The sequence below is a fragment of the Sus scrofa genome, chromosome 16 (genome assembly GCF_000003025.6).
Source record: "Sus scrofa isolate TJ Tabasco breed Duroc chromosome 16, Sscrofa11.1, whole genome shotgun sequence".
NCBI lineage: Eukaryota > Metazoa > Chordata > Mammalia > Artiodactyla > Suidae > Sus > Sus scrofa.
In genome coordinates this window covers 22911082-22936561 of record NC_010458.4, presented here as the reverse complement: position 1 = coordinate 22936561, position 25480 = coordinate 22911082, and the positions used below count along the sequence as shown (strand labels likewise).

At 47.6% G+C, this 25480-nt stretch overlaps 1 long non-coding RNA gene across 1 annotated transcript; it reads right to left on the bottom strand.

Annotated features, from left to right (window-relative positions):
* Positions 83–24567, bottom strand: LOC110257239. The gene is made up of 3 exons (XR_002339590.1): positions 22517–24567; positions 2399–2541; positions 83–995 (listed from the first exon to the last, which is right to left on the bottom strand). It is a non-coding gene; the product is annotated as an uncharacterized LOC110257239 (long non-coding RNA).

The window sequence follows — 25480 nt, the reverse complement described above, 5'->3', positions numbered from 1 at the left end:
GACTGGCTCAGGCCAGAAGGCCGTCCCCCTCATCACCATTCAGCCCATTGGTTGGTCAGTGGTCTTGTCCATCAACTCTCCACAACCAATCACCAGCCACGTGGGGAAAAACTTGCAATGCTCATTTATTCATTCAACAAATACTTGGTGTGGCACTGTGCTAAGCACTGCCCAAGGCACCAGGGATCCAACAGTGGCCAAAACAAAACAAAAATCTCTGCTCTATCATGGAGTTGAGAGGACACAGACAATATTTCAAAATGTAAAAATATGTAGGAATCCAGGCGTTGATAAATGAGTCACCATTTACGAAGACAGGGAACAGGATAACGTAATAGAAAATAGCAGGGGTCTGCTTTAACTAGCAGTGACATTGAGGCAGGACTTAAAAAATAGGAGTGACCTGGCAAAACCCTGCTGCAGGCAAGCATTTGGACATGGCCACCACTTTGCACAGCCCTGGGTGACGTGAGTCACATGGATTCTCCAAGGCAAAGTAGCAGAATCCCTGGAATTGTGCAAATGGTGGCCTTGAGCTTAGTTGTTCTGGCGGCATGAAAAACACACTGAAGAGAGGAAATGCCACGGCCCTGGGCTGGGGGAGGAGAGCATGCTTCCTCCTCAGATGACAGACACCCCGTGCTGGGTCACAGGCGGCCTTGTAACTATTAAAAGGTGGCCTTGTGCAGCGTTTCAAACTCCAAGCAAAACTCTAACCCTCTTAAGACTCTTCTAAGTGGCCACCCGCCTAGGCTTTCCAGCCGATCGCAGTCAGGGCAGCACCTGAAATGTCCTCCCCTTCCCCATACAGAGTCACTGGTAGACACTGTGGGCACCTGGAGTCCTTCTGCCCGGGCAGTGCTGAGGCCAGCATGCTTTCTCTAAACCAAATTCTGGTCTGGAGCGCAGAGAGGAAGGCAAACTCTTACTTACCTCACTCCCTTTACCACTTCCCCGGAGTGTGTTCCCAGGATGACTAATCAAGTGAGAGACTCCTAAAAAAAGAATGGAGTAGTTCTCTGATCAAATAAGTTGGGAAAACATTGAGCTCAATAACATCTTTTTGAAGTTACAAGAAATTATCAGAACCTTTCTTAGACCAATGAATATAGCCTGCCTTTCTGATTCTGAGGCTTAGGTTCAGAGAATTCTGAATTTCCACCTTGACTTTGGCAGTGGCTTGGTTCTTTTCAAAGTTCCTTTAAACTGTTCCCTCAGCATGTGACACACAGGAGAAAACTGGGCACCAGCCCCGCGAGACCCTCGGAGCCTGGGCGCTCATGCCATCCTCAACAGCAGGGGTCCAGGGCCAGACCAGGAAGGCAGAGTGTGCAGAATTGCCTGCATGGATGGAACCATAACACTGCCCATGACTTTGTTTTCTTCCCACGACCCCTGTCACTGTCCCTGGAAACCCCCTTGGGCCATGCTGCCTGCTCCTGCGAGCATCAGGATGAGCAGAGAGCGGGGACTAGACATGAGTAGAAACTAGGCAGAAACTACTGGACAGCTGCCTGCATGTACACATGTGCGCACACACATACCCATACCCATTCTGGACGCTGGGGCATTGTGGTTTCTTGTTCACCATGATTAACCAGTGGCCAACTTTGGAAACTGCATTCAACTGAGAAAGGAAGAGTATGTTGAAAGCTGGGAAATGCTTAGCAGCAATGAGAAAAGGAACTCTCACCATTTCCTCACGTCAAATCCTCACTCTGCTCGAGTTGCCTGGAACCGTCGGAGCTTTGGCTGATTCGTAGTCTTGGGGAGCAGCCTCCCCCTCGCAGTGGTCCTCAGAGGAACACCGCCCTCCTTAAGTGTCTGGCTCTGGACCCCTGCTGTTGAGGATGGCATGAGCGCCCAGGCTCCGAGGGTCTCGCGGGGCTTGTGCCCAGTTTTCTCCTGTGTGTCACATGCTGAAGGAACAGTTTAAAGGAACTTTGAAAAGAACCAAGCCACTGCCAAAGTCAAGGTGGAAATTCAGAATTCTCTGAACCTAAGCCTCAGAATCAGAAAGCCCCCTCCTCTTCCCTTGCAGGGACCCTCTCGGGCCATGGCTCTTTTGCTGGCTCCAGAATCACAGGGAGGAGGGAGCCTGAGCCTTCACATTGACCACCTTTGCCACGCCGAGCACAGTGGCAGGGAGGGCACATAAGTGCCCGCCACGGCCTTGAGCTTCTTTGCATCAGGTAATGAAGGGCCTGAGCCCCAAGGGTCTTCTTGGGACACGTCTTTGTTTTAAGAAAAAGTGTTACTACAATCCCACGCAAGAGTTAACTTGACTCTCGTCTCCTCACACAACATCCTGAGTGAAATCTAAACCAGATGCTGCCACATAATCCCTGAAAATAAATAGAGAGTTGGGGAAAGAAAGGGAAAGCACCCATTTACTCACATGGGACACCTAACACGCTGCCACGTCCTGGCCTCGTGGCAGGTGACAGTGAGGGTGGGAGTGCCGAGGGGGTGGAGGATGTGCCGCGACAGGTGCATGGCAAGGGCTAGAACGCCTCCGCCAGCAGCAGGTGGGAAGAAATCCTGAAAAAAAAAAAATGAGTCAGGGACAACTACAGAGGAGGGTTCCCGGATAATATGGATCTCAGACAAGCATGGATAATTTCTTAGTATAACTATATCTCGTGCAACATTGGGGGAACGTGTTATTTGGGACATACCGCTACTAAAATGATGACAACTTGTTTATCTGACGTTCAGCTGGGCATCCTGTGTTTTCATTTGCTAAATCTGGCAAGAGAAAGCGACATTCAAGCTGGGTCTTGAGTATGGGCAGGAATCTGTCAGGTGGACAGGGACAAAGGGCAGGGACGAGATGAGGGACAGCCATGCTGGGCAGAAAGAACAGTGTGCCCCTAAAGGGTGGAAGGGCCCTGTGTGTCCAAGCAGGCAGGGTGGTGGGCTCGGAGCTGACTTCCTCATCGCACAGGGCACAGCAGACACGTGCCTGGGGGCCACGAGATGTTTAGAGGTCCAAAAAATATTTTAATGTTTTTTAACTCAGAAGAAAAACGGAATGTAACCATAAGGAAGAGGGAGCAACAAATCTGGCCCGGATTAAACTCATCTTTATATACAACGCCGGTCTATAATTTGTAATATTTCCTATGGAGAAGAGGCTCACAAAGGCAGAAAGGCCTCCCATCCACGAAGACAAGATGCAGTCCCGGGTGTGCTGCTAAGAGTAAGCCTCTTCCCGCCGTTTCCTCCTAATTTCCCCTTTCTCATTCAATCATTAGAGCTGAACTTGTGCTAAAAAACCTTCTCCCCCAGCCCTTCGAGTTATCTTGTCTCCTCTAGATGTGTGCATTAACTTCCTGCTTAGGGAAACACAGACCTAAAGGCGGGCAATTACATTCCAAGTCTCAGCCGCTCCTCTTGAGCAAGGACTCAGGTCCCACATCATCAGGAGGGAAGACCACAGAGGGGCAGCCGAGGAGAAAGGCAGAGAGAAGACTCCAGAAACCAGACTCACACACATGGAGTCCGTTTGAGAGAATGGTGACCTTGGACTTGTGGTTGCCGAGGGGGAGGGGGAGGGAGTGGGATGGACGGGGAGTTTGGGGTGGGTAGATGCCAACTATTCTGTTTGGAATGGATAAGCAATGAGGTCCTCCTGTCCAGCACAGGGAATGATATCCAATCTCCTGGGACAGAGAATGATGGAAGAGAGTACAAGGAAAAGAATGTGTGTGTGTGTGTGTGTGTGTGTGTGTGTGTGTGTGTGTGTGACTGGGTCGCTATACTGGGCAGCAAAATTGGCACAACACCAGAAAGCAACCATACTTCAATTAAAAAATTCATTAATTAGGAGTTCCCATCGTGGCGCAGTGGTTAACAAATCCGACTAGGAACCATGAGGTTGCAGGTTCAGTCCCTGGCCTTGATCAGTGGGTTAAGGATCAGCGTTGCCGTGAGCTGCAGTGTGGGTCGCAGACCCGGCTCGGATCCTGCGTTGCTGTGGCCGTGGTGTAGGCCGGCGGCTACAGCTCTGATTCGACCCCTAGCCTGGGAGCCTCCATATGCCAGGAGAGCGGCCCAAGAAACGGCAAAAAGATTAAAAAAAAAAAATCATTAATTAATTTAAAAAAATAAAAAATTAATTTTAAAAAGACTAGGCTCCAGGAGGTCAGAGAAGGAGCAAAGGTGGGCATGACAAACAAGATGATGTTTTCAAACACTCGAACAGAGTCTCTTGACTTGGGCAAGTCTTTCAAGTGGGACATGTTGGGGATTTTAACACCCTTCCGGTTTATGCCTGGGCCTCATTCATTCAATAAATTATTGCCTATCTCTCTCCTATCAGAGAAGGATACAGGGATATAAAGATAAAGCCGTGGAGGGACTCCCAGATTAAAGGGACAGAGATAAGAGTATAAAAACACAACAGGAGGAGAGCAGTGATAAAGAGACCCAGTGTGTTCTGGGAGCCTCAAGGGAGAGTAAACCTCGCTGAGGCTGTGGGCAGGGGAAGGCTACCAGGGATGGCTTCCTGAGGGGCTGCCGGACGGATGCTTAAAGGAGGGAAGGGGGCTGGGAGGAAAGCGCATTTCACACAGAAGGGACTCAGAGCTGAGCCAGACTAGGAACGGCCTGGTGTGCCCTTGGCTTGAGAAAGGGGAGCTGGGGAGAGGCCGGAGCTTTGGTGAGTGGAACAGAAGAGCTTCGCTGGGCAGGAGAGCGAGGCTGAGCGAGGCTGCGGGTGGCCACGGGGCTCCAGCTCCATATCCATCCATGGGGCAAGGATCACTTTTGACCTTTCACCTGACCTCTCCCTTTCAGACCCTCTGGTCGCCACAGACCCCTCTGTTGAGTCCCACCCTCCCGAAGCCTGGTCTGCACTGCTTTCCTTCCCCCACAAAAAGCCTCTCCTGGGGATGTCTGCTTTCCACAGGGAACTCCACAGGACTGAGAAGGCTGCCAGACCAGCATCTGAACACGAGGGAGACATCCACGGAGGCAAGGGGTCCTTGATTTGATTTGATTTGATTTCTTTTTAGGGCCACACCTGCCGCATATAGAAGTTCCGGGGCTAGGGGGTCAAATCAGAACGGCAGCTGCCAGCCTACACCACAGCAACGCAGGATCCAAGCCACATTGGCAATGTACACTGCTGCTTGAGGCAATGCTGGATCCTTAACCCACTGAGCAAGGCCAGAGATGGAACCCTCATCCTCATGGGACACTATGTCAGGTTCTTAACCCACTGAGCCACAATGGGAACTCTGGTTCCTTATTTTAAAAATTGGGGGGAGTTCCCGTCATGGCTCAGTGGTTAATGAATCTGATTAGGAACCATGAGGCTACAGGTTCCATCCCTGGCCTTGTTCAGTAGGTTAAGGATCCGGCATTGCTGTGAGCTGTGGTGTAGGTTGCAGATGCGGCTCGGATCCCACGTTGCTGTGGCTCTGGCGTAGGCCAGTGGCTACAGCTCCGATTCCACCCCTAGCCTGGGAACCTCCATATGCTACGGAAGCAGCCCAGAAATGGCAAAAAGACAAAAACAAAACAATAAATAAATAAATAAAATAAAAATTGAGGGATGCTGCATATTTTGATCCCATCCCAGGAACAGAGAGCACACATCACATATTAAACAAGGTCCTGAGAAGGCCTGCAGAAGAAAAACCTGCTTAATGTTGTTGTGTAGCATCTCACCATCTTATTTGACCAAGGAGCATCTGTTGACATCTAACACAAGTGCCTTGTTGGATCCAACTTGGAAATGCTATCTTAGAACCAAAGGACTGGGTTTTTGATGGAAACCCTGCAGACCCTAGAAGTAAGTTATTTCTGGGTAGGGGGACCTTCCTGGCCCACCATCGGTATACAGGCACCCTCAGCCTGAAGGACCTGAGAAATATCTACCACATTTTCTTATAAGTATCACTGGGCCAGTGAGCAGCCAAACTCAGCTATGTTCTCATTTCTCCCGGAGCTTGGGCAGAGGTAACCAACCCTCCTCCTCTTCCTCGTTCTCCACCCACCCTCTCCCCTAAAACAGCTGGTCAATCCTGCCATTGTTCACAATCGCTGGGCTGGAAGACACTCCAAGGGGTTTGAACCTGTGCTACACACACATAAAAATCAGCTATCATGGTCTTTATTAGTGCTGTTCAGCAAAGGACAGATCCGTTCATCAACTGACAGATCCCGCCCATTCCTGGCTACGTAGTTAATTACACAGTTGGGTTTTCTTGTGCTTGACTGAGCCAGTGACTGTCCAGAGAGCATGAGCAGAAGTGACATTTGCTTCTTCTGAGCCTAGCATTTAATTACCACTGTGAGACACTTGAGAGTCTCTTTCTTTTCCTATAGGATGGCAACTGGCAACATTCAATGTGGAGTGACTCTGATGACCAGGGCCACTCTGCCAACCCACAGCACACACGGCCTGGTGAATAAGAAACAATGCTATGTGGGGAGTTCCTGTCGTGGCTCAGTGGTTAACAAATCCGACTAGGAACCATGAGGTTGCAGGTTCGATCCCTGGTCTCGCTCAGTGGGTTAAGAATCTGGCATTGCCATGAACTGTGGTGTAGGTGGCAGACGCGGCTCGGATCCCGCATTACTGTGGCTCTGGTGTAGGCCAGTGGCTACAGATCCAATTAGACCCCTAGGCTGGGAACCTCCATATGCCATGGAAGCAGCCCAAGAAATGGCAAAAAGACAAAAAGAAAAAAAAAGAAAAAAGAAAGAAAGAAAAAGAAAAGAAAAGAAAGAAGAAAGAAACAATGCTGTGTTACTCAGGCCAGTGAAATGTGGAGGTTATTAGTTACCACAGTGGACCTTCATTGATTCTGACAGATTCGGGCTTTTGTTATGATGAGACTCATTATGGGCCATGAGGAGAAAGAGAGCAGCTGGCAGAGGAGCAAACGGAAAAAGGCTCAGAGGGGAGGCAGAGTGGTAAGAAATCCAGTTGAAGGGATAACTGAGGCTCAGATCACGTAGAGTCCCTGGGGCTGTCAGAGGAATTTAGGATTTTATTCTCAATCAGGTAGAAAGCCACCAGAAGGTTTTAAGAAGAGGGGTGACAGGGAGTTCCCGTCTTGGCACAGCAGAAACGAATCCAACTAGGAACCATGAGGTTGCAGGTTCCATCCCTGGTCTCGCTCAGTGGGTTAAAGATCTGGCATTGCCACAAGCTGTGGTGCAGTTCACAGACCTGGCTCTGATCCTGCATGGCTGTGGCTGTGCTATAGGCTGGCGGCTACAGCTCCAGTTAGACTCCTAGCCTGGGAAACTCCATTTGCCATGGGTGCAGCCCTAAAAGGACAAAAAGACAAAAAAAAAAAAAAGTGAGAGAGAGAAGAAGGGTGACAGGATCCGGCTTGTGATGTTAAAGGATTGTTCCCGCTCCTTTGGTGAGTTTCAGACCTTGGTGGCGAAAGGCCAGTTAGGCCACGGTAGGAATCCACGCATGTGATGGTGGTGACTTGGCCAAAGTCAGCCATGGCCCTGCTCATGGGACTTGCTCAAGGCTGTGTGTGTGGAGGATGGGAGAGAAAGAGTGAAGGTGTGAATAGAATGGCATCGAGGCGGAAGTGGTGGCATCTCTAAGAAGGGCCAAGCTCTGCAGGGCTCGTGTGGGAGCGGGCTGGAGTCTCATTCTGGAACTTTCCTGCTCGGGAGGTCATCAAGCCAGAAGAGGGATGCTCGTCCTGACATCCCAAGCCCGGGTTAGGCAGGAGCCTGAGCAGGGCCAGGGTTCTGAGGGAGTCTGCCAGGCCCCACGTTCTGGAATGCCGTTAAAAGGGTGCATGCCAGGCCGGTTGGCTCATGTTCAGGATGAATCTGCCACTGCTCCCTCTGACAATGTTTAGCATGAAATAAAAAGTATGGCTTTCAAATGATACGATGAGGAAGATTCTTGAGCAAATATGGCCAAAGCCTCTCGGCAGAATGTTCTCAGAGGCTGGGATTCCAGCTGCTTCCAGCCTTCTTTTTCCATCTGGTCCTTCCCAGCCCCAAATTGAGCTTCCACCGGCCAGTTGCACTGGTCTCCTGACGGGTCCCCTGCCTCCCAGCCTCCCGCGCCAGCTCTGCTCACTGCTGCCAAGTTAACCTCATCTCACTCCTCTACTCAAGATCCCTCTCTACCTTCCTGCCACCAGTCCAGTCCCTCAGACTGCCAGCCAGAGCCTCCTCAATTTGTTTCAAACAAATCTGTTCTCTAGTTTTTTGTCTCTCAAGTCTTGCTTTGTAACCTAAGCTTTCCCCCTCAGTCACAATGAATGACCCATAGAAGTTCGAAACACATATTGAACTGTTTACACTTCCCATCATTGGACCTTTGCCCAAGCCTTTCCCTCTGCCTGGAATAATGTCCCTCATCTCTTTAATGCTCCAGACTCCCCCCAGATGGTACTTATCACTCCCTCTGCTGTGGTCCTACAGCCAAGCTCTTCAGGGGTGGATCAAGCTGATCACATGGCCCTTTTCTTGGGGATATTTGTGCACCGATCCTATGCTCTGTGCTAGGTTGAGGACTCCTTGAATGCAGGGGCCACGTCTGGCTTGTCTGTGAGTCCTGAAGAGCCCTAAGCCTGTGCCCTCACATGTAGTAGAAGTTCAAAAAGCATCTGTATTTGCCAGGACTTTGAGTTATAAGTAGTAGAAACTCAACTCAAGCTGCATCAAACAGTGAAAGGGAACCAACTGGCTATGTAACTGAAAAGTCCTAGGGTGGATCTAGCTTCAGGAAAGGCCAGATCCAGGTGACATCATGAGGAATAGACCCCTCTCACTCTCTCCCACTTCACTGTCTTCTACTGTGTTGGCCTTGTGCTCTGTCTGTTTTTCCCCACATGGCAGAAAAGATGTCCAGTAGAAATTGCAGGCTTTAATCCTACTTTCTTAAATACCCAGGGATAATTCCACCAAGGATCTTGGAGGAGATTCTGATTGGCCAGCTAGAGCCAGATGCCAATTTCTCCATCAATTACTTTGGCCAGAGGGATGGCTAATTCTGTCCTGGCCCAGGGTGTGTACCCACCTCTGGTGTGGGCCAGCTCCACTAAACTGCATGGACTAAGAACACACGGTGGAAGATTCTGCAAAGGAAAGTTGGGTGCTGTGACCTAAAGAAGGGAACAAGGGATGCTAGGCAGATACAAACAGCAGATGTCATGACCACTTTCTGGGAAGACACAAGCTGACAAAACAATTTGGCACCTCTTCCTTCAGAATGATTTTGACATCTATCTGCTCAAAAAAATTAATGTTCCTATCTTGGCTTACTCATTTGGCCAAAACAGCAATTTCACATAACAGTTCAAACAGAACAGCAAGGAGTAGGGGACATCAGTTAGAGCATAACTAGGAGAAATATGAAGATTGGCAATCAATTTTTTTATTTACAAAAAAAATAAAAGGAATACTGGATGGATGGGTGGATAAAAAAAGGTGCTTTGTTTATTTTATTGTGCCGTTTATCAGATTAAAACCCTACTATAATGGACTCCATTAGAAAGACAGTTCAAGTGAAGTCAGCCATACAATGAGACACCAACATCAAATGCTTTCACTGACATGTGGAATCTGAAAAAAGGACAGACGGAACTTCTTTGCAGAACAGATGCTGACTCACAGACATTGAAAAAATTATGGTCTCCGGAGGAGACAGTTTGGTGGGTGGGGGGATATTCTTGGGTTGTGGGATGGAAATCCTGTGAAATTGGATTGTTATGATCGTTATCTAACTACAGATGTGATAAATTCATTTGAGTAATAAAAAATAAATTAAAAAAGACAGTTCAAGGAAAATTCAGTTAATAGAAAACTCTACTACAGTGATTTAAATAGGGGATGAATTATCTCACACAATTGAGTGTTTACGAATAAATACACGGTGGGTGCCACAATGACACATTTTGTAGGTAGACCCACAAGTGGGCAAATATATTAGAAAATAAAATTAGTGGGCCTAATCTGAGGGGGAAAAGGATATTTGCATAATTTAAAAATCTTTCTTCTAAGATAGTAATTAATTACACAGGGGAGAATAGCAACTTCATAGTAGAGAAATAGCAGAAGCCCCCTTAACCAGGTGATGAAGGCTAAGGTCATTAGTAACAAGGTATATTGATATCTTGTTCCCTAATACAGTGATGCACCTCGGTACACAAAGGCACTCTTTTGTCATTTTTGCCAAAAATGCAAAAACCTCAATCTAGCCTTGAGAAAGCCTCAAACTCAAATTGAAGGACATTCTACAAAAGAGTGACCAGCACTATTCAAAAGTGTCCAGTTTGAGATGAACAAGGAAAGACAGAAGACTGATTCCCAGGTTGGAGGAGACTAAGGAGACATGACAACTAAATCAAGGTGGGCTCTTGGATTAGATCCTAGAACAAGGAAAGAACAGTAGGAAGAAAACTGGGGAAACCTCTCTCAATAAGCTCTGTAGTTTCATTAATGGTATTGTACCCACGTTCATCTCCTGCTTTTGATCACTGTACGTGGTTATGGAAGATGTTAGCATTATGAGAAGCTGGCCAGAGGGTATATGGGAGCTCCCCTCTTATTATTTTGACAACTTTTCTCTCTAAAAGTATGTCAAGGAGTCCCATGGTAGTCTAGTGGTTAAGGATTCAGTATGGTCAATGCTGTGGCTTAGGTTCAATCCTTGTCCCAGGAAATTCTGCATGCTGCAAGCACAGCCTAAATAAATAAATATATATATATTTCAAAATTTAAAGCAAAAAGCAAAACCCACTGTGATGTGTCTTAGTTAACATATAAACCAGCTGTCATCTCAGTACAAAGGTCCATAGAACTTAGTGCCCAAATCATAGGCATAGACATAGTTTAGAGAAAGGAGGGCTCAGTGTGGCCTTGACACATTTGATGTCTCTAGGAAGGGCTTCCTAGCAAGTCATGTGGCTTCTTCTGGCCATACTAATTGATTGAGACATTGGCATTTGGCTCCAGCTGGCCAATCGGAATCTCCTTCAAGATTGTTGAAAGCATGAGCCAATGGGTAAAAGGACTTCCAAGGGGGATTCCAGCTGGGCAAAGAAACAGAAGTGTGAATGAATGAAATGGCATGTTCTGAAGGCTGCCCAACTCATGGCCAGAAAGAGACTATGGGGTCTCATACACAGCACTCCGGAATTTCAGGCTTGATGTGGAAGTGGGGAGGACACAAGATGGATTGTGGGGAAAGGAATCATGAGGAAATAAAGGCAGACTCTCAGGAGAAATCAGTTATGGAAAAACAAATACTGGAAAATTTCTATAAACAAAAATAAGAATGAAGTCTGAAACTAAAAGCCCGAAGCACACACATTACAAGAGAGCTTTTAAGGGCACCAGACTGATTTAGATTAGGAAATCCTGGAGTGAATATTTATTGGAAGAAGTAATGAGGGCTATGAGGTTCAGCTAATAAGTTATGATTATTTCCGTCTACGTCAACCAGACCTCCTCCAACTTCAAAGTGTGTAGAAAGCACCCAGGGATCTTGTTAAACTGCAGATTCCGATGCAGCAGTTATGGGAGGGCGCCTGAGGTTCTGCATGTTTAACAAGCTCCCAGACGATGTCAGTGATGCCGGTCCTCAAAACATGCTGTGAGCAGCAACAACACAGACCGTGGGAGAGGTTTATCGTGGAAAGACGCAATGAAGACAGTAGTTTAAGAATAATGAACTGGGGAGTTCCCATTGTGGTGCAGTGGTTAACGAATCCAACTAGGAACCATGAGGTTGCGGGTTCCATCCCTGGCCTTGCCCAGTGCGTTAAGGATCCCGCGTTGCTGTGGCTGTGGTGTAAGCCGGTGGCTACAGCTCTGATTAGACCCCTAGGCTGGGAACCTACATATGCAGCAGGAGCGGCCCTAGATAAAGGCAAAAAGACGAAAAAAAAAAAAAAGAATATTGAACTGTTATTATGTTGAACAAACCTGGGCTGGTTCTAAATACCTTCCTAGCCTTAGAGTGAGGGTAAATAATCATAAGTCAATTCAACGCTGAAAGCTGAAGAATTTGTATGAAAAGCCCTATTGGGCAAGTAACACCAGCTTGAAGAACTGCTAATACCCAGATGTGAAGCTGCAGTGCACATGTAACACTCACTCTTGCCACCAGTCCACTAAGCACAGCCCCAAAACACCGTTGGAGGGTCCAGGGCCTCCCAAGAGCATCAGAGACCCAGCCCAGTGAAGGTTCCCTGATCACAACCTCACTGCTCCCAAAGCCTGGAGCCTGGCCTGTGTGCCTGGTCAAGGCTGGTCAGCGGAGCTCTTCCTGGTTGTTTTCCCCTTCATCACACATCAGGTCTCCTCCACGTTCTTTCATCCCTTCCCGACACAAACATACCATTATCCAAGAAGAGACCTTCTAGGCTCCCCACCAAAATGCACCCCCACATGCAAAACTGCACAAGCTGGGAGAAAAGAAGAAAAGCGATGATCTTCGACCCCTCCTAAGGACTTGCTCATTCCTCTTCCAGGGGATGGATGGGAGTTCTTCTTCCTGTCCCCAGCAGGCAGCAAGTCAGGAATGCCATTTGCAACCATCCACCGGGAAGGCACTTTCCTCTTCTGTGGGTGTCTGGAGTACAGACCTCTTCCCTAAGTGATGAGATTCTGTTCTATCAAGTGAGCAGACAGTGAGCACTTTCTGCCTGAACGTGTGGTGACAAAGGCGCAGCCTCTGCCCTCAAGCTGCTCCCAATCTACCAGGAAAGAAGATCCAGGTAAAACTGAGGGAGGTACAAAAGGCTGCAGGAACCCAAGGAAGGTAACGTCCATTCCTTCCAGTTGCAGGAATTAGAGGACTGGGAGATATAGCCTGAGTAAGCAGGTCAGTGACCCCCCTGGCACAGCTCTTCTTTCTGCCATACTTGACCCGTGGCATCTGCCATCTCCACGTGGACTGTCTAGACCTGGGTTGGTGGCACTCCCCCAGCTATTAGCTGCAGACCCTACTGAATCCTGATTGTCTCACCTTTACCAAGCACACTCTTCTGGGCACTCCAACAGTTGGGGTCTTTCCTTACAGCTGCCTTATTTCTCCCCAAATTTCTAAATCATAGCCATAAAATCCTCCCAAATCCCTTAACCCTGAGTCTCACTGTTCATTCACTGTCCTGGCTTCAGAACCCTCCCCAGAGCATGGATTGCACAGCCTCCGGGTGGTGCCCGTGACACCTTGTCCACCCTCCTTCTTCCTTGCCACCCTCTGACCAGTGCTGACAAGAATCCCTCCATCCTTCCCACCCACATCTTCCCTGGTATCTGTTTGACCATCTTCCCACACTACCTGCTGTTTGGAAACACCTTCCTCCTTTTCCATCCAAATCCTAGCATTTCAGGTCTATGTTCACAGACATCACTTTGAAACAAACTGTTGGAAGGCTGTTTTCTACAAGCCCCAACTCATCCCTTAAGTATCTGACATATAATGTTTTTGAGATTCATCCAAATTGTAGCATTTATCAGAACACCATTCCTTTTCGTGGCTGAATAATATTCCTTTGTATTCTATACCACAATTTTATTCTCTCATCTGTCAATGGACATTTGGGTTGTTTCTGCCTTTTTTGTTATTACAAATAATTCTAAAAAATAAAAAAATAAAATAAATAAATAAATAAATAAAAGGTGTTCCTGTCATGGCTCAGCAGTTAACGAACCCAACTAGCATCCATGAGGATGAAGGTTCAATCCCTGGCCTCGCTCAGTGGGTTAAGGATCCAGCGTTGCCATGAACTGTAGTGTAGGTCACAGATGTGGCTTGGATCCCACATTGCTGGGGCTGTGGTGTAGGCTGGCAGCTACAGCTCTGATTGGGCCCCTAGCCTGGGAACCTCCATATGCCAGAGGTGCGGCCCTAGGAAGACAGAAAGACAAAAAATAATAATAATTCTGCCATGGAACTATAACCAATCTCTTGTGATAGAACATGATGGAAGATAATATGAGAAAAAGAATGCGTGTGTGTATCTATGTATGTATTTGTGTACGTGTGTATATATGTATAATGTGTGTGTGTATATATATATACATATATACGAATGACTGGGTCACTTTGCTGTACAGCTTAAATTGACACATTGTAAATCAACTATACTTTAAATTTTAAAAAAACCAAATAATTCTGCTATGAGCATTTGTGTACAAGTTTCTGTGTGAACGTGTTTTCACTTCTCTTGGGTATATACCTAGGAGTGGAATTGCTGGATCGTGTGGTAACTCTGTTTGACTATGTGAGAAACCACCAAACTGCTTTCCACAGTAGCTGCACCGCTTCATTCTCCCTTGCTGCCAACACCATGATCATTATCACAGCAGCTAATATTTATTGGGGGCACAATGGGCTAGACAATGTTGAAAACAGCATTTCAAAACTGAGGTTGATAACAACCAGATCATGCCACCCCCAGATATGCCTCTTGGACATCAACTTATTTTGAGTTAAAGGCAATTAAGAAGCAACACCTTCAGAAAAATCTCCTCCTTTTCTGCCGAAAGGCAGGATATAAGTTCCCTTTTGACTAGAGACAGATTCTTATCAGCCCTGGAGGAATCTGCAAACAAACTTCACTCTATTAGTTCCCTCCCATCTTCCCACAGTTTGCAGCCCTTAGACACTTAAAACTGCTTTCCTTTGTCCTATCAGTTCTCTGGATTTATCACTCTTTTTTTTTTTTTTTTTTTTTTTGTCTTTCTGTACTTTCTAGGGCCGCACCCACAGCACGTGGAGGTTCCCAGGCTAGGGGTCCAATTGGAGCTGTAGCCGCCAGCCTAAGCCACAGCCACGCCAGATCAGAGCCGCATCTGCAACCTACACCACAGCTCATGGAAACACCGGATCCCCAATCCAGAGGCCAGGGATCGAACCCGCAACCTCATGGTTCCTAGTCGGATTCGTTAATCACTGAGCCACAACGGGAACTCTGAGGATTTACCACTCTTTGTGGAAGATGCTGGATAAGCTGTCATTCTAAGCTACTGCTTTGAGTTACTCTTTACTCTTTTTGTTTCTCCCCCATGTGTGCACTGCACGCATTAATAAACTATTCTCCTGTTAATCTTTTTGTTGAGGATTCCCAGCTGAAAACCTAATATGGGCAGAGGTAAAGCTTTGCCTTCTCTGCAATATCATCGTCCTCATTGCATAGATGAGGAAACCGAAGCACAGTGACTTGCCCAAGGTCACGCAGGTCACAGGGGGTGCAGCCTGCCTTAGACTACATCCAGCACAGGAAAGCCCCCCATACAGGTGCAACTGGGAGGGAGAGAGAGTTCTGGGATGGCTCCATTAAGGGAGCTAAGGCTTGAAAGATGAGTGTTTCTGTCAAGAGAAGTGGAGAAAGAACGTGCCATCTCAGGGGAGCAGCACAGAGCACTGAGTGAGCAAAGGCACAAACCTTCAACCATATGTGCTTGGTGTAGACGGATTGTAAGGAGCAGGGTGATAGTTACTTTTACTGCTGTGTCTCCAGCATCTACACGGTACCCAGCACAAAGCAGGTTCATGGTAAACGTGAGCTGAGTGAAGAGGTTAGAGAAGGGAAGTCAAAGGCAAGGCTAGAGAGATGGACAGAAGCGAGGTCAAGGAGAGCTTTGCCTGCCTCGCTAAAGAGCCTGCACCTTGTATCTTGTAGGTGACACGAAGCCCAGAGGGTCGCATCATCATTACATCAAGGCCCTCGCGGCGTGGAGTATGGCCTGAAGGAGGTGTGAGGAGAGGAAGGGGACAAGTTAGGAGGTAAATGCAACAGACCAGGGGGAAGGCGAGGGTGAAGCGCTGAACAAGACAATAACGGTGGGACGGGAAAGTGAGGGGAAGAGCAGGACATTTCGTGGACAGAAGAAATAATCTACTGCTGTGCCAACAGGTTAGGTTTGAGGGCAGAGGGAGAAGGTGGGATTGCCACCATCCCCACATTTCTGTTTGGATGATGGGGTGGACGAAGCCACTGGTGTGCAGAGTAGGCACCAATGCTGGGGGAGGAGCTCTCCAGGCTGGGTGTGGTGAACTTAGGCAGCCCGTGGGACCTGAAGGTGAAGATGGACAGTAGACAGTAGGATCCCAAGCTCAGGAGAAGGGGAAGAGATTAGAGATATAAGGTTACCAGCACTGCGTCTTCCCCAATCCATTTAGACTCTGCTTGGTTCCTTGGTTTTTTTGTTTGTTTGTTTGTTTGTTTGTTTGTTTTGCCTTGTCTAAGGCCACACCCGCAGCATATGGAGGTTCCCAGGCTAGGGGTCTAATTGGAGCTGTAGCCACTGGCCTACACCAGAGCCACAGCAACATGGGATCCGAGCCACATCTGCGACCTACACCACAGCTCACGGCAGCACCGGATCCTTAACCCACTGAGCAAGGCCCGGGATCGAACCTGCAACCTCATGGTTCCTAGTTGGATTCATTGACCACTGCGCCTTGACGAGAGCTCCAGTTCCTTGCCCTTAACAATTTTTTTTTTCCTTTTTATTTTTGGCCATGCCCATGGCATATGGAAGTTCCCAAGCAGGAACTGAATCCAAGCCGCAGCTATGACCTATGCTACAGCTGCAGCAATGCTGGATCCTTTAACCCACTGCACCTGGCTGGGGATCAAACCTGCACCTCCTCAGAGATAGTTAACCCACTGCACACCAGCAAGAACTCATCAGCAAACAAACTAACCTAAGCTCATCAGAATAGTGTGGAGACCACCTTCTTACTTTCCCACCCCCACATGTGTTGTAAGAGCTCTTGCTTTCTTTTCCTTTATGTGTAGAAGACATTTCAAGGAACATGTCCTTGCCTCAATTTGCCATCCTGAATATCTCACTGAATGACTTGAAATCATCATTTTTCAATCCTCAGAAAATAGGAGGAGGAGAGAAAGCTTTGTCTTTTCCTTAGAAAAAAAAGAGATGTGCTCTTCCAAATGGGGGTTGGTGGCAATGGGAGCTGTGTGCTCAAGGATGCAGGTGTGGGCAGTGTCCTGCCAAAGGAACAGGACCCTTGCTTTGGGGACTTGGTGCCTTTGGGCCCTGGTGGCAGGGCCGACTCAGACACTGTCTCCCTCCCCCATTAGACATCTGATTCTTCTAACTCAACTCAGTTCTACAGCTTCCTGCCACAAGGAAAGAACGAGCTCACTGTGCTAATGTGGGATTCTGGACCTTGCCACAGTGATTTCGTGCTGGAAATGAACTAATACAGCGTCTGCTTTCATCTTAGTCTTTGGAGCTCGGGGCGGCTGGGTCTGCTCCTGGACTTGCCCTTGATCTGTAGACAAAATGCAGTGACAGAGCGTGTGAGCTCAGGCACAGCCCTTGGACTGGTAAATTCCACAAGGCCATGACTTCTGCCTCAGGAGCCACGGAGCAGATCACCCTCCCCAAGAATAACCTGGGCTCTTTAAAAAAAAAAAAAAAAAAAAAAAAAATCTCTACTTTGATCACCTGCCACCACTTCCCACAATCCCTCTTTGTTGCTCCTGGGTCTGCCGTGAAATTTTAATTTAAATGTTGATAATGAGAAACCACTCTAATTTATATTTTCTAGTTTAAGGATGAAGGATGGTGTTTTAGACGTCAACTTCCAAACTGCAAAAAAAGGTAGTCATACAATGACAGGGTTCACAGCTGAGTCGTTCCTTAAAGCACCATTTCTGGATGCATTTTGCAAGGTCACAGTTTAGAAAAGCAACAGCTCCCAAATGTTTTTAGGAATGGAACCATTTGCAGATTGGCAATCAGATAAATTTATAAACATTTGCTCCCGTTTATTTTTTTAACTTTCCCCCTCCAAATGCAGAAATAGGAAACACGTATGTGCGGAAATGTGTTGACGCGCTGCTGGAGGTGACGACGGGGGGTGGGGGGAGGAAGGGGGGGCGGGGGAGGAAGGGGGGCGGGGCTGGGTGGGACACTGGCTGCCTCCACCTTTTCCCCCAGCTCCAACCAGGGAGCAAGCACACGCTCGTGCAACCTGCAGGACACAGGGGGATTCGTGAAATCAGGAGGCAGCCCTGAGACTGCAGCTAAAATACAACCTGCCATCAGCCTGCAAACCTGCTCCCCTTTCAACCACAACCCCAAGTTCATTTTGCCCTTCTGACAACCCCCTACACCTCTTCTACCCAAAGTCTGGCCTTTTCTGACCTTTTTTTCCTCAACTCTGTTGCTTCAGGCTGCCTTGGATGTTAGGATAAATAGTGTTTATGGAGCACCTTCTGTTTTCTCTGTGTGTGTCTTATAAGTGTGATTTCGTTTAATCCTGAACAAAGCCAGGGACAGACAATCAGTACCTTCATTTTTGAGCCGGACACCCAAGGCTCAGAGAGCTTCCTATTAATGTGCTTAAGGTCACGCAGAGCCCTGACTCTGCTCGAGCAGAGTCAGGGCTCGAGCCCAGATGAAGCCAACTTTGAAGCGCCTACACGCTCTCCCTTCCCACACCTCTGACTTTATGCCATGGCACCTGGCCGGGGTGGGGGTGGGGGAAGAGAAGGTCGGTCACAGACCTCGCAGCCACTAAAGGAGCAAGACAGAAAACAAAACAGAACTTTTTGCTCTCAGCTGGAGCTCCCTGGCCAATGCATCTCTTACCAGAAATGACGGTGCCCATGTATCTACTTGTAAGAGGAACAGAGGAATTCAGTGGGAAAAATATTCACCCAAGAATCAGAAGCTCAGAGCCTCAGGCTTCTCTACATGAGGGTTGGGCTGACCTTGGCTGTAGGTGTAAATGACCCAGGCCCTCTGCTCTTGTCTCCTCATCTGGATAACGAGGATGAATAAAGCTTGCCCTACCTTCTTCTCAAGGCTGCTATGAGGAGCAATGAGGCAATAGAAATGAAAATTAGAAAATGTTCCACACATCATGGGTAAATACATATTTTTGTATGGGTATATTAATGCCTGATAAAAGAATATTTTAGGGTCATTGAATCCATTCCTTAGCTCTGCTCTTGGACATAACACTCAATTTCTCTTGGCCTCAGTTTCCCCACCTGTAAAATGTGGCCATGGGGTTCACTGAACCCTAAGCATCTTTTTAGCTCTGATATTCAGCAAGCCAATGGCTTCCTGATTCCCGCCACGCTTTCTACCCAGCCCTTGGGGGAAAGAACCCCAGAGACGAGTTCCCTCGCACAGGCACATCGTTCCTCTCAACCAAGAGGGGGCTGGAGGTTAAACAGCAAAGGTACCTCCCGAGGGTATTTGATTGCAAAAAAAAAAAAATTTTTTTTTGTCTTTTTAGGGCCACACCCATGGCACATGGAGGTTCCCAGGCTAGGGGTCCAATCGGAACTATAGCTGCCAGCCTACACCACAGCCACGCAAGCAAGGATCCAAGCCGAGTCTGTGACCTACACCACAGCTCATGGCACCACCAGATCCTTAAACACTGAGCGAGGCCAAGGATCGAACCTGCAACCTCATGGTTCCTAGTCAGATTCATTAACCACTGAGCCATGATGGGAATTCCAAAAAAAATTTTTTTAAATGGCAGCATTAAGTGCTGAGAGGAGCAACAAGCTTTATCTGCCCCACAGTGTTTTATCAGTTATGTGCATTTAGTGTACTGGGAATAAGACTGGATCCTAGATACTGTTCAGAGAGGGAGACGGACTGTAAGCAGACATTTTCCCAGTTAATTACTTAGTTGGAGTTATGACACATGCAAGGAGGTAGAGCACAGCTGTGTTTCAGGAGATCATAGGATGGGGGGTGGTGAGGCTGTCTCAGGAGGACTTCCCAAGGAAGTAGCATTTCAGACTAGTTCTTGAAGGAGCATCTGGAGTTGGCGGGGCAGGGAGGGCACTGAGAAGGGGTAGGGAACATGCTGGGCAGAAGGAACATCCAGTGCAGAGAGCTTTTAACGGGGCAAGTTCTTGATGTATCCGAGTTGCTGAAAGTAAGCTGCTTCGGCTGGAATGCAGGGGTGAGGGGAAGGGTGGCATGCCAGGAGCTTCGGGATAAGGACAAGGACAGGTCATGCAGCATCCTCCCGGTCAAGATGAGGAATCGGGGCTTTGTCCTAAGAGCACAAGCTGCCACTGGGAGGGTTTAAGCTTGAGACAATGTTCCTGGTGATTGTTCAGAGACATCCGTGGGGAAGCAGCCGTAGAGAAAGATAGGAGGGGGTGCGGCGAAACCAGCCATGAGGCTGGTGCAATGGTCCAAGGTAAGAGAGGACGGTCACCATGGAGACGGAGAAACACGGAAGGAGCTGAGAGGTACCCAAGAGGTGGAAGGCTCAGGATGTGGTCACTGACTAGGTGGGGGCTGGGGGAGAAACAGGCAGGTCATTTGCACACTATACAGCGTAACCCATGATAAGCCATTATAAGCCCCATTTCCAGATGAACAAAGGACGTCTCTGAGAGGCTGAGGGCCTTGTCCCCACTGAAGAGCTAAAAAGTGAGGCTCCCAGAACTCTCGGCTTTGAAGTCATAATTATTTCAGGTATGGAAAGGACCTCTCCTCCCATATGATTCATCCTAAATGCTATCATTACTTCATGGAGAACTCAGTGAAGGTCTGATTTCATGTGTATTGAATTCCAAGCACACTCCAGCGAGGGCCATATAACGAGAAGGGGCCGGCGTGAGCGAGTGTGACATCATGACCCAAATAGAGTCGCTATTCAAACGTGTGCCACGGACCCCTTACACCATCACCTAATTATAGTTCCCAAGGAAGCGCGGTACAATAATACACTGTGCAGAAGCCACGGGCTAATTGTCAGGGGGCCAGACAGTCCTTTGAATTTGAGCTGATGTTTGGAAGATAATGTGTAACCAGCTCAATGCGGTTTTTGTGGTAGGGCTTTTGGCGGATCAGGTCATAAATTTTTCGGGTCCAAGAGAAAGGCCCCATCCAGCTTGGGAGTCAAACGGGCTCTTCCCAACTCTGGAACTAGCACGACTGAAAGTCTGCCGACCTGCCAGCCTTCTCTCCTCCCATCCCAAGGCAAAGGGAACGAAGATCACAGAGTTCTCATAAAAATACGTGTGCATCTGATGCAGAGCAAACCATTCACAGCCTGCATTCCTCCCACTGTTCTAGCGCAGCGTGGGATGGGCTGGTCAAGAGAAACCAAATATTCTGGGTATTGCCTTTTTTTCTTTTTCTTTGCTGGCCGCCCTGTGGCATATGGAGTTCCTGGGCCAGGGGTCAGATCCCAGCAGCCGTTGCAACCTACGCACCAGCTGTGGCAACACCGAATCCTTAACCCACTGTGCCCAGCTAGGGATCCAACCTGTGACGCAGCCCTCCAGAGATGCCGCAGGAGCCCCTTGTACCCCAGTGGAAACTCCCAGATATTCTGGTTTTAATGACTATGGTGAGGTGCCATCATTTTAAGCAGCAGTCTGCAAACAGTCTGTCCCAGCACAGGGTCATGCTGTCCTGGGACCAGCCTGAGCCCCAGACACGGCCTGGGTACTAGGACGGCCTCCGCCTCCCCCACTGCTGTGATGCTAATACCCTCAAAGCGCCTGGACAGGCCGTGGCTCTCGCCGGAGTTCAGCCAAGGGGCTCTGCTAATTCCAAGAGAACGCCAACGACGTACTCGGAAAATGCAAAACGCAATCAAAAGGACCCTAAATTATACAAAGAGTATATTGATTTGTCCAGAATGTCTGAGATTAACCTTGGAGGGTCAGGTAACCTATCTGAGCTACTACTCAGCATCAAGCACCAACAAATTTCCTGGCTCTCACACCATTAAACTAAACCAAACTTTTAACTGGTATTTGCTTCACTCTGCTGCCCGTGTGACTCATTAATCCTGATTCCCCATGTCCTTCCCGGTCTTACTACACTTTGGATCCTTGCAAGCAGCACGGCTGTGGGAAATACACGCAATAATGTCAGGGCTGTTTCCTACCTAGTGTGGATTTTGCCTGCCCTCGGTCGACAGACACTTAATCCACTTACTGAATTGATTTGTGCAGATACGGCGCTAGATGCTGGCTCTACAAACAAGTGGAAGGGCTGGTCATGGGTGTCACACGGCTCACATCCTAGTGGGGACAGCGGTCTGTAAGGCCCCGTTAGGATGTGATGGGACAGGAGCTATAAAAACAGTAAATTCCAACTGTGGAGGGGGAAGACGAGGGAACCACTGCCTTTGCCTGAGAGTGAGGGGAATTCAAGGAAAGCCTACCTTCCCCGCGATTCTACCATCTCAGGAAAACCTGCAGGGAGGTGCCAGACAGCCCGTTAGCCAAAGCAGGGAGAAGTGGGTTTATCGGGGACAGTGAGGAGGAAGGGCTGTAGACCAGTGGAACAGAGCACCAACCGAAGCCCAGCACGATTTAGTCCCACAATATAGGCTGGGTTTCGGGGAGACGCAGGAAGAGAAGAGGCTGCCCTCCCCACAACTGACACAGACGGCCAGCCTCTTCTCCTCGCCTCACCCCTTTCCCCAGTGTATCACTTTCTTTCACCCTATCCTTAGCTCCTGCCACCCAGAAAGTTGTCTCCAAACAGAGGACTGGCCATCAGCTCCCCTCCCTTGTGTAACCAAATATCTTACCCTGAAGATACGCTCAGGCTCCCTGGCCTCCACTCAGCCCTCCGGTTCACGGTGCGGCCCGAGCAGCCAGCCAGCCAGCCTGGTGCCCACCAGTTTCTAATTAAAACGGGACACGTGTTTCTCTTAGATGCAAAACAATTTCTTGGAGGAGAAAGAACAAGTTCCTCTAAGATGGGCCTTCGAGTCTCCCATAGATGCACTGTTCGTGAAGGAAAGGCAAACAGGCTTGATTTTAGAAAGTACAAATAGGTTTAGTATTATTATCTTTTTTTTTTAAAGCAGTACTGCTTGCTACCTGATGCTGACTATAAAGAGCTTAACTATGTCCCTGGAGTAGCTTTCAATGGTTGGAAAAAAAAAAAAAAAAAACATTATTTTAATGTGTTGGAACCACAAAAATAAAAAAAAAAATAATTTTCTGTTTCCCTGGAGTTGTAAAATTTTATCTAATCCTCTCCAGATTGCTCAGGGTTAGCACTGCGCTATGGAAATGTAAACACTGCCGAAAATAAAATAGCTTTTCCAATTAAAAGTTAAAAACAAAAACCAACCCAAACACCAAAGCCATCTGTGATGGCCCTGCTCCAGAGGCCAGGCTGCATGGTCCAGCCCAGAGGCCACAGACTGTCACCTAAAGGCAGGGCTGCTGGTCAAAGTATTTAACAGTCATTATGGTTCAGGGCAAAGACTAGTCACCTTGGGATGGAGCGGGGAGCTGGAGCCTCTTCATGCCAGATGCAACCTCTTTATAATCAGATTATAGGGGAGTGGGCTTAGGGTGCTCTTGGGGAAAGTCTCTCCTGGAGGAAAAGGGTGCTTGGGAAGGTATTTATCGAGAGAATAGGAAGATTTCACCAATTTAACCTGGTTCAGATGGGCCAGTATCCATCCAGTAAATATTAAAAATCTGTATTTTATTTTGGCAAGTAATACCCATTAAAACGTAATGCTTCTATAGAGACATTGCAAACAAGCCCTTCTTAGGATTGCCAGCAAGCTCTGAATCTATATTAATAATCATTCATTTTGTGATAGGTTGATTGACACATATGTTTGCGCTTGGTCATGATGAAATATAGGGAAATTCCCAACACTGATGAGCAACTTGCCACTGGACAGAGAAGAAGCTTCAAGTTTTTTCATTTCTGGTTTTTCTTCTGCTCCCTAGTGCCCTATTTGCTGACTTTAATTGAACATGGTACTCTAGTCAAACAATTTTCCTTTTAGCAGGTTAGGAATCTAAGTCACTAATGGTCTAATTAATTTGTTCCTGGAAATGTGAATTTCATATCTGAAGAGAAGGGGGCAGATTTGAAATTGCAATACTATAATAGGGAACTAACAATTGGAAATAAATGGACCATTACACATTTAAATGCTGATGATAAGAATAATGCCGTGTGAACCAAACCCAACGGATTAGAATGTGACCATTTCACAACCCCTGGTAGACAGTGATCAAGGGAGGTGGGGCCATCTGGATCCATGGCCGCCACAGAAACATGAACCCACCAAGTGGTTCCAAAAGCAAAAATCCCTCTCCATTCCCAAAGTCCCTGCCCAGGTTCAAGCCACCTCATGCCACAGCTGCATTACCCCAACAGGCCCAACTGGTCCTCCAGTAGCATAGATATTCCCTGCTTCCAAACCTATTGTAATGAGTTGTCGGTCTAACCCAGGGGCTTTGTCTTGTTTATTGCTGCAAGGCCTAACACAGAGCTTGGCACCCAGTGAGCAGAAATTGGAAAGGAAAGGAGGAAGGAAAATTTGTTCATTTTTCACTCTTTACTGTCATGTTAAGTAGTGGCACCTAGTGGTGATTTGTGGTACTGCAACCCAGCTTTATATATGCTCACTTAACCAAAGAGGAAATAAAGAAGAATGTGATACCTAAGATTTCATATCATATGAGAAAGCCCAAGATTGAAGATGCAGCCATTTCATCTATCATAGTCATGGCCACCATGTTATCTCTTTCTTCTAAACTCAACTATTGAAGGATTTTTTTAATCATAAAAACATAGCACCAATTTTTAGTACTTTCTTAGTAAGTTAGGAGTTCCCGTCGTGGCTCAGTGGTTAACGAATCCGACTAGGAACCATGAGGTTTCAGGTTCGATCCTTGGCATCACCCAGTGGGCTAAGGATCTGGTGTTACCATGAGCTGTGGTGTAGGTCATAGACGCAGCTTGGATCCCACATTGCTGTGGCTCTGGCATAGGGTGGCAGCTACAGCTCCAATTAGTCCCCTAGCCTGGGAACCTCCATATGCCATGGGTATGGCCCTAAAAAGACAAAAAAGAAAGAAAAAAAAAGAAAAAAAATTAAATTCTGGAAAGCCAGCCTATAGCCATTTCTCCTACAACATCTCATTTCCGAAAATTTATATATTTTTCAGGTATCAGAAACTTCCCTTAAAAAGAGATAGTCCTTAACACAACTGAACTGTACACTTAAAAATGGTTAAGAGGGTAAATTTTATGTTATTTGCTTTTCCTACAATAAAATAATTTTTCAAATAAGTGTATAAAAAAGATAGATGGTCCTCAACCTCCTTGCTTCTTCAGAGGTCCTTGTAATGGAGAAAGCTGGTGCCAACACAAGATAAAGAAGCACAAGGGGAGAGATGGAGATGGAGCTCATACCCTTGATCTTGGCATTTCCCGGTCTCATCTTAGGTGTACTCAAGAGTAAGTAGTTTGTTGGAGTTCCCATTGTGGCGCAGTGGTTAACAAATCTGACTAGGAACCATGAGGTTGTAGGTTCGACCTCTGGCCTTACTCAGTGGGTTAAGGATCTGGCGTTGCCGTGAGCTGTGGTGTAGGTTGCAGACGTGGCTCAGATCCCGCATTGCTGTGGCTCTGGTGTAGGCCGGCAGCTGCAGCTCCAATTTGACCCCTAGCCTGGGAACCTCCATATGCCATGGGAGTGGCCCTAGAAAAGGCAAAAAGACAGAAAAAAAAG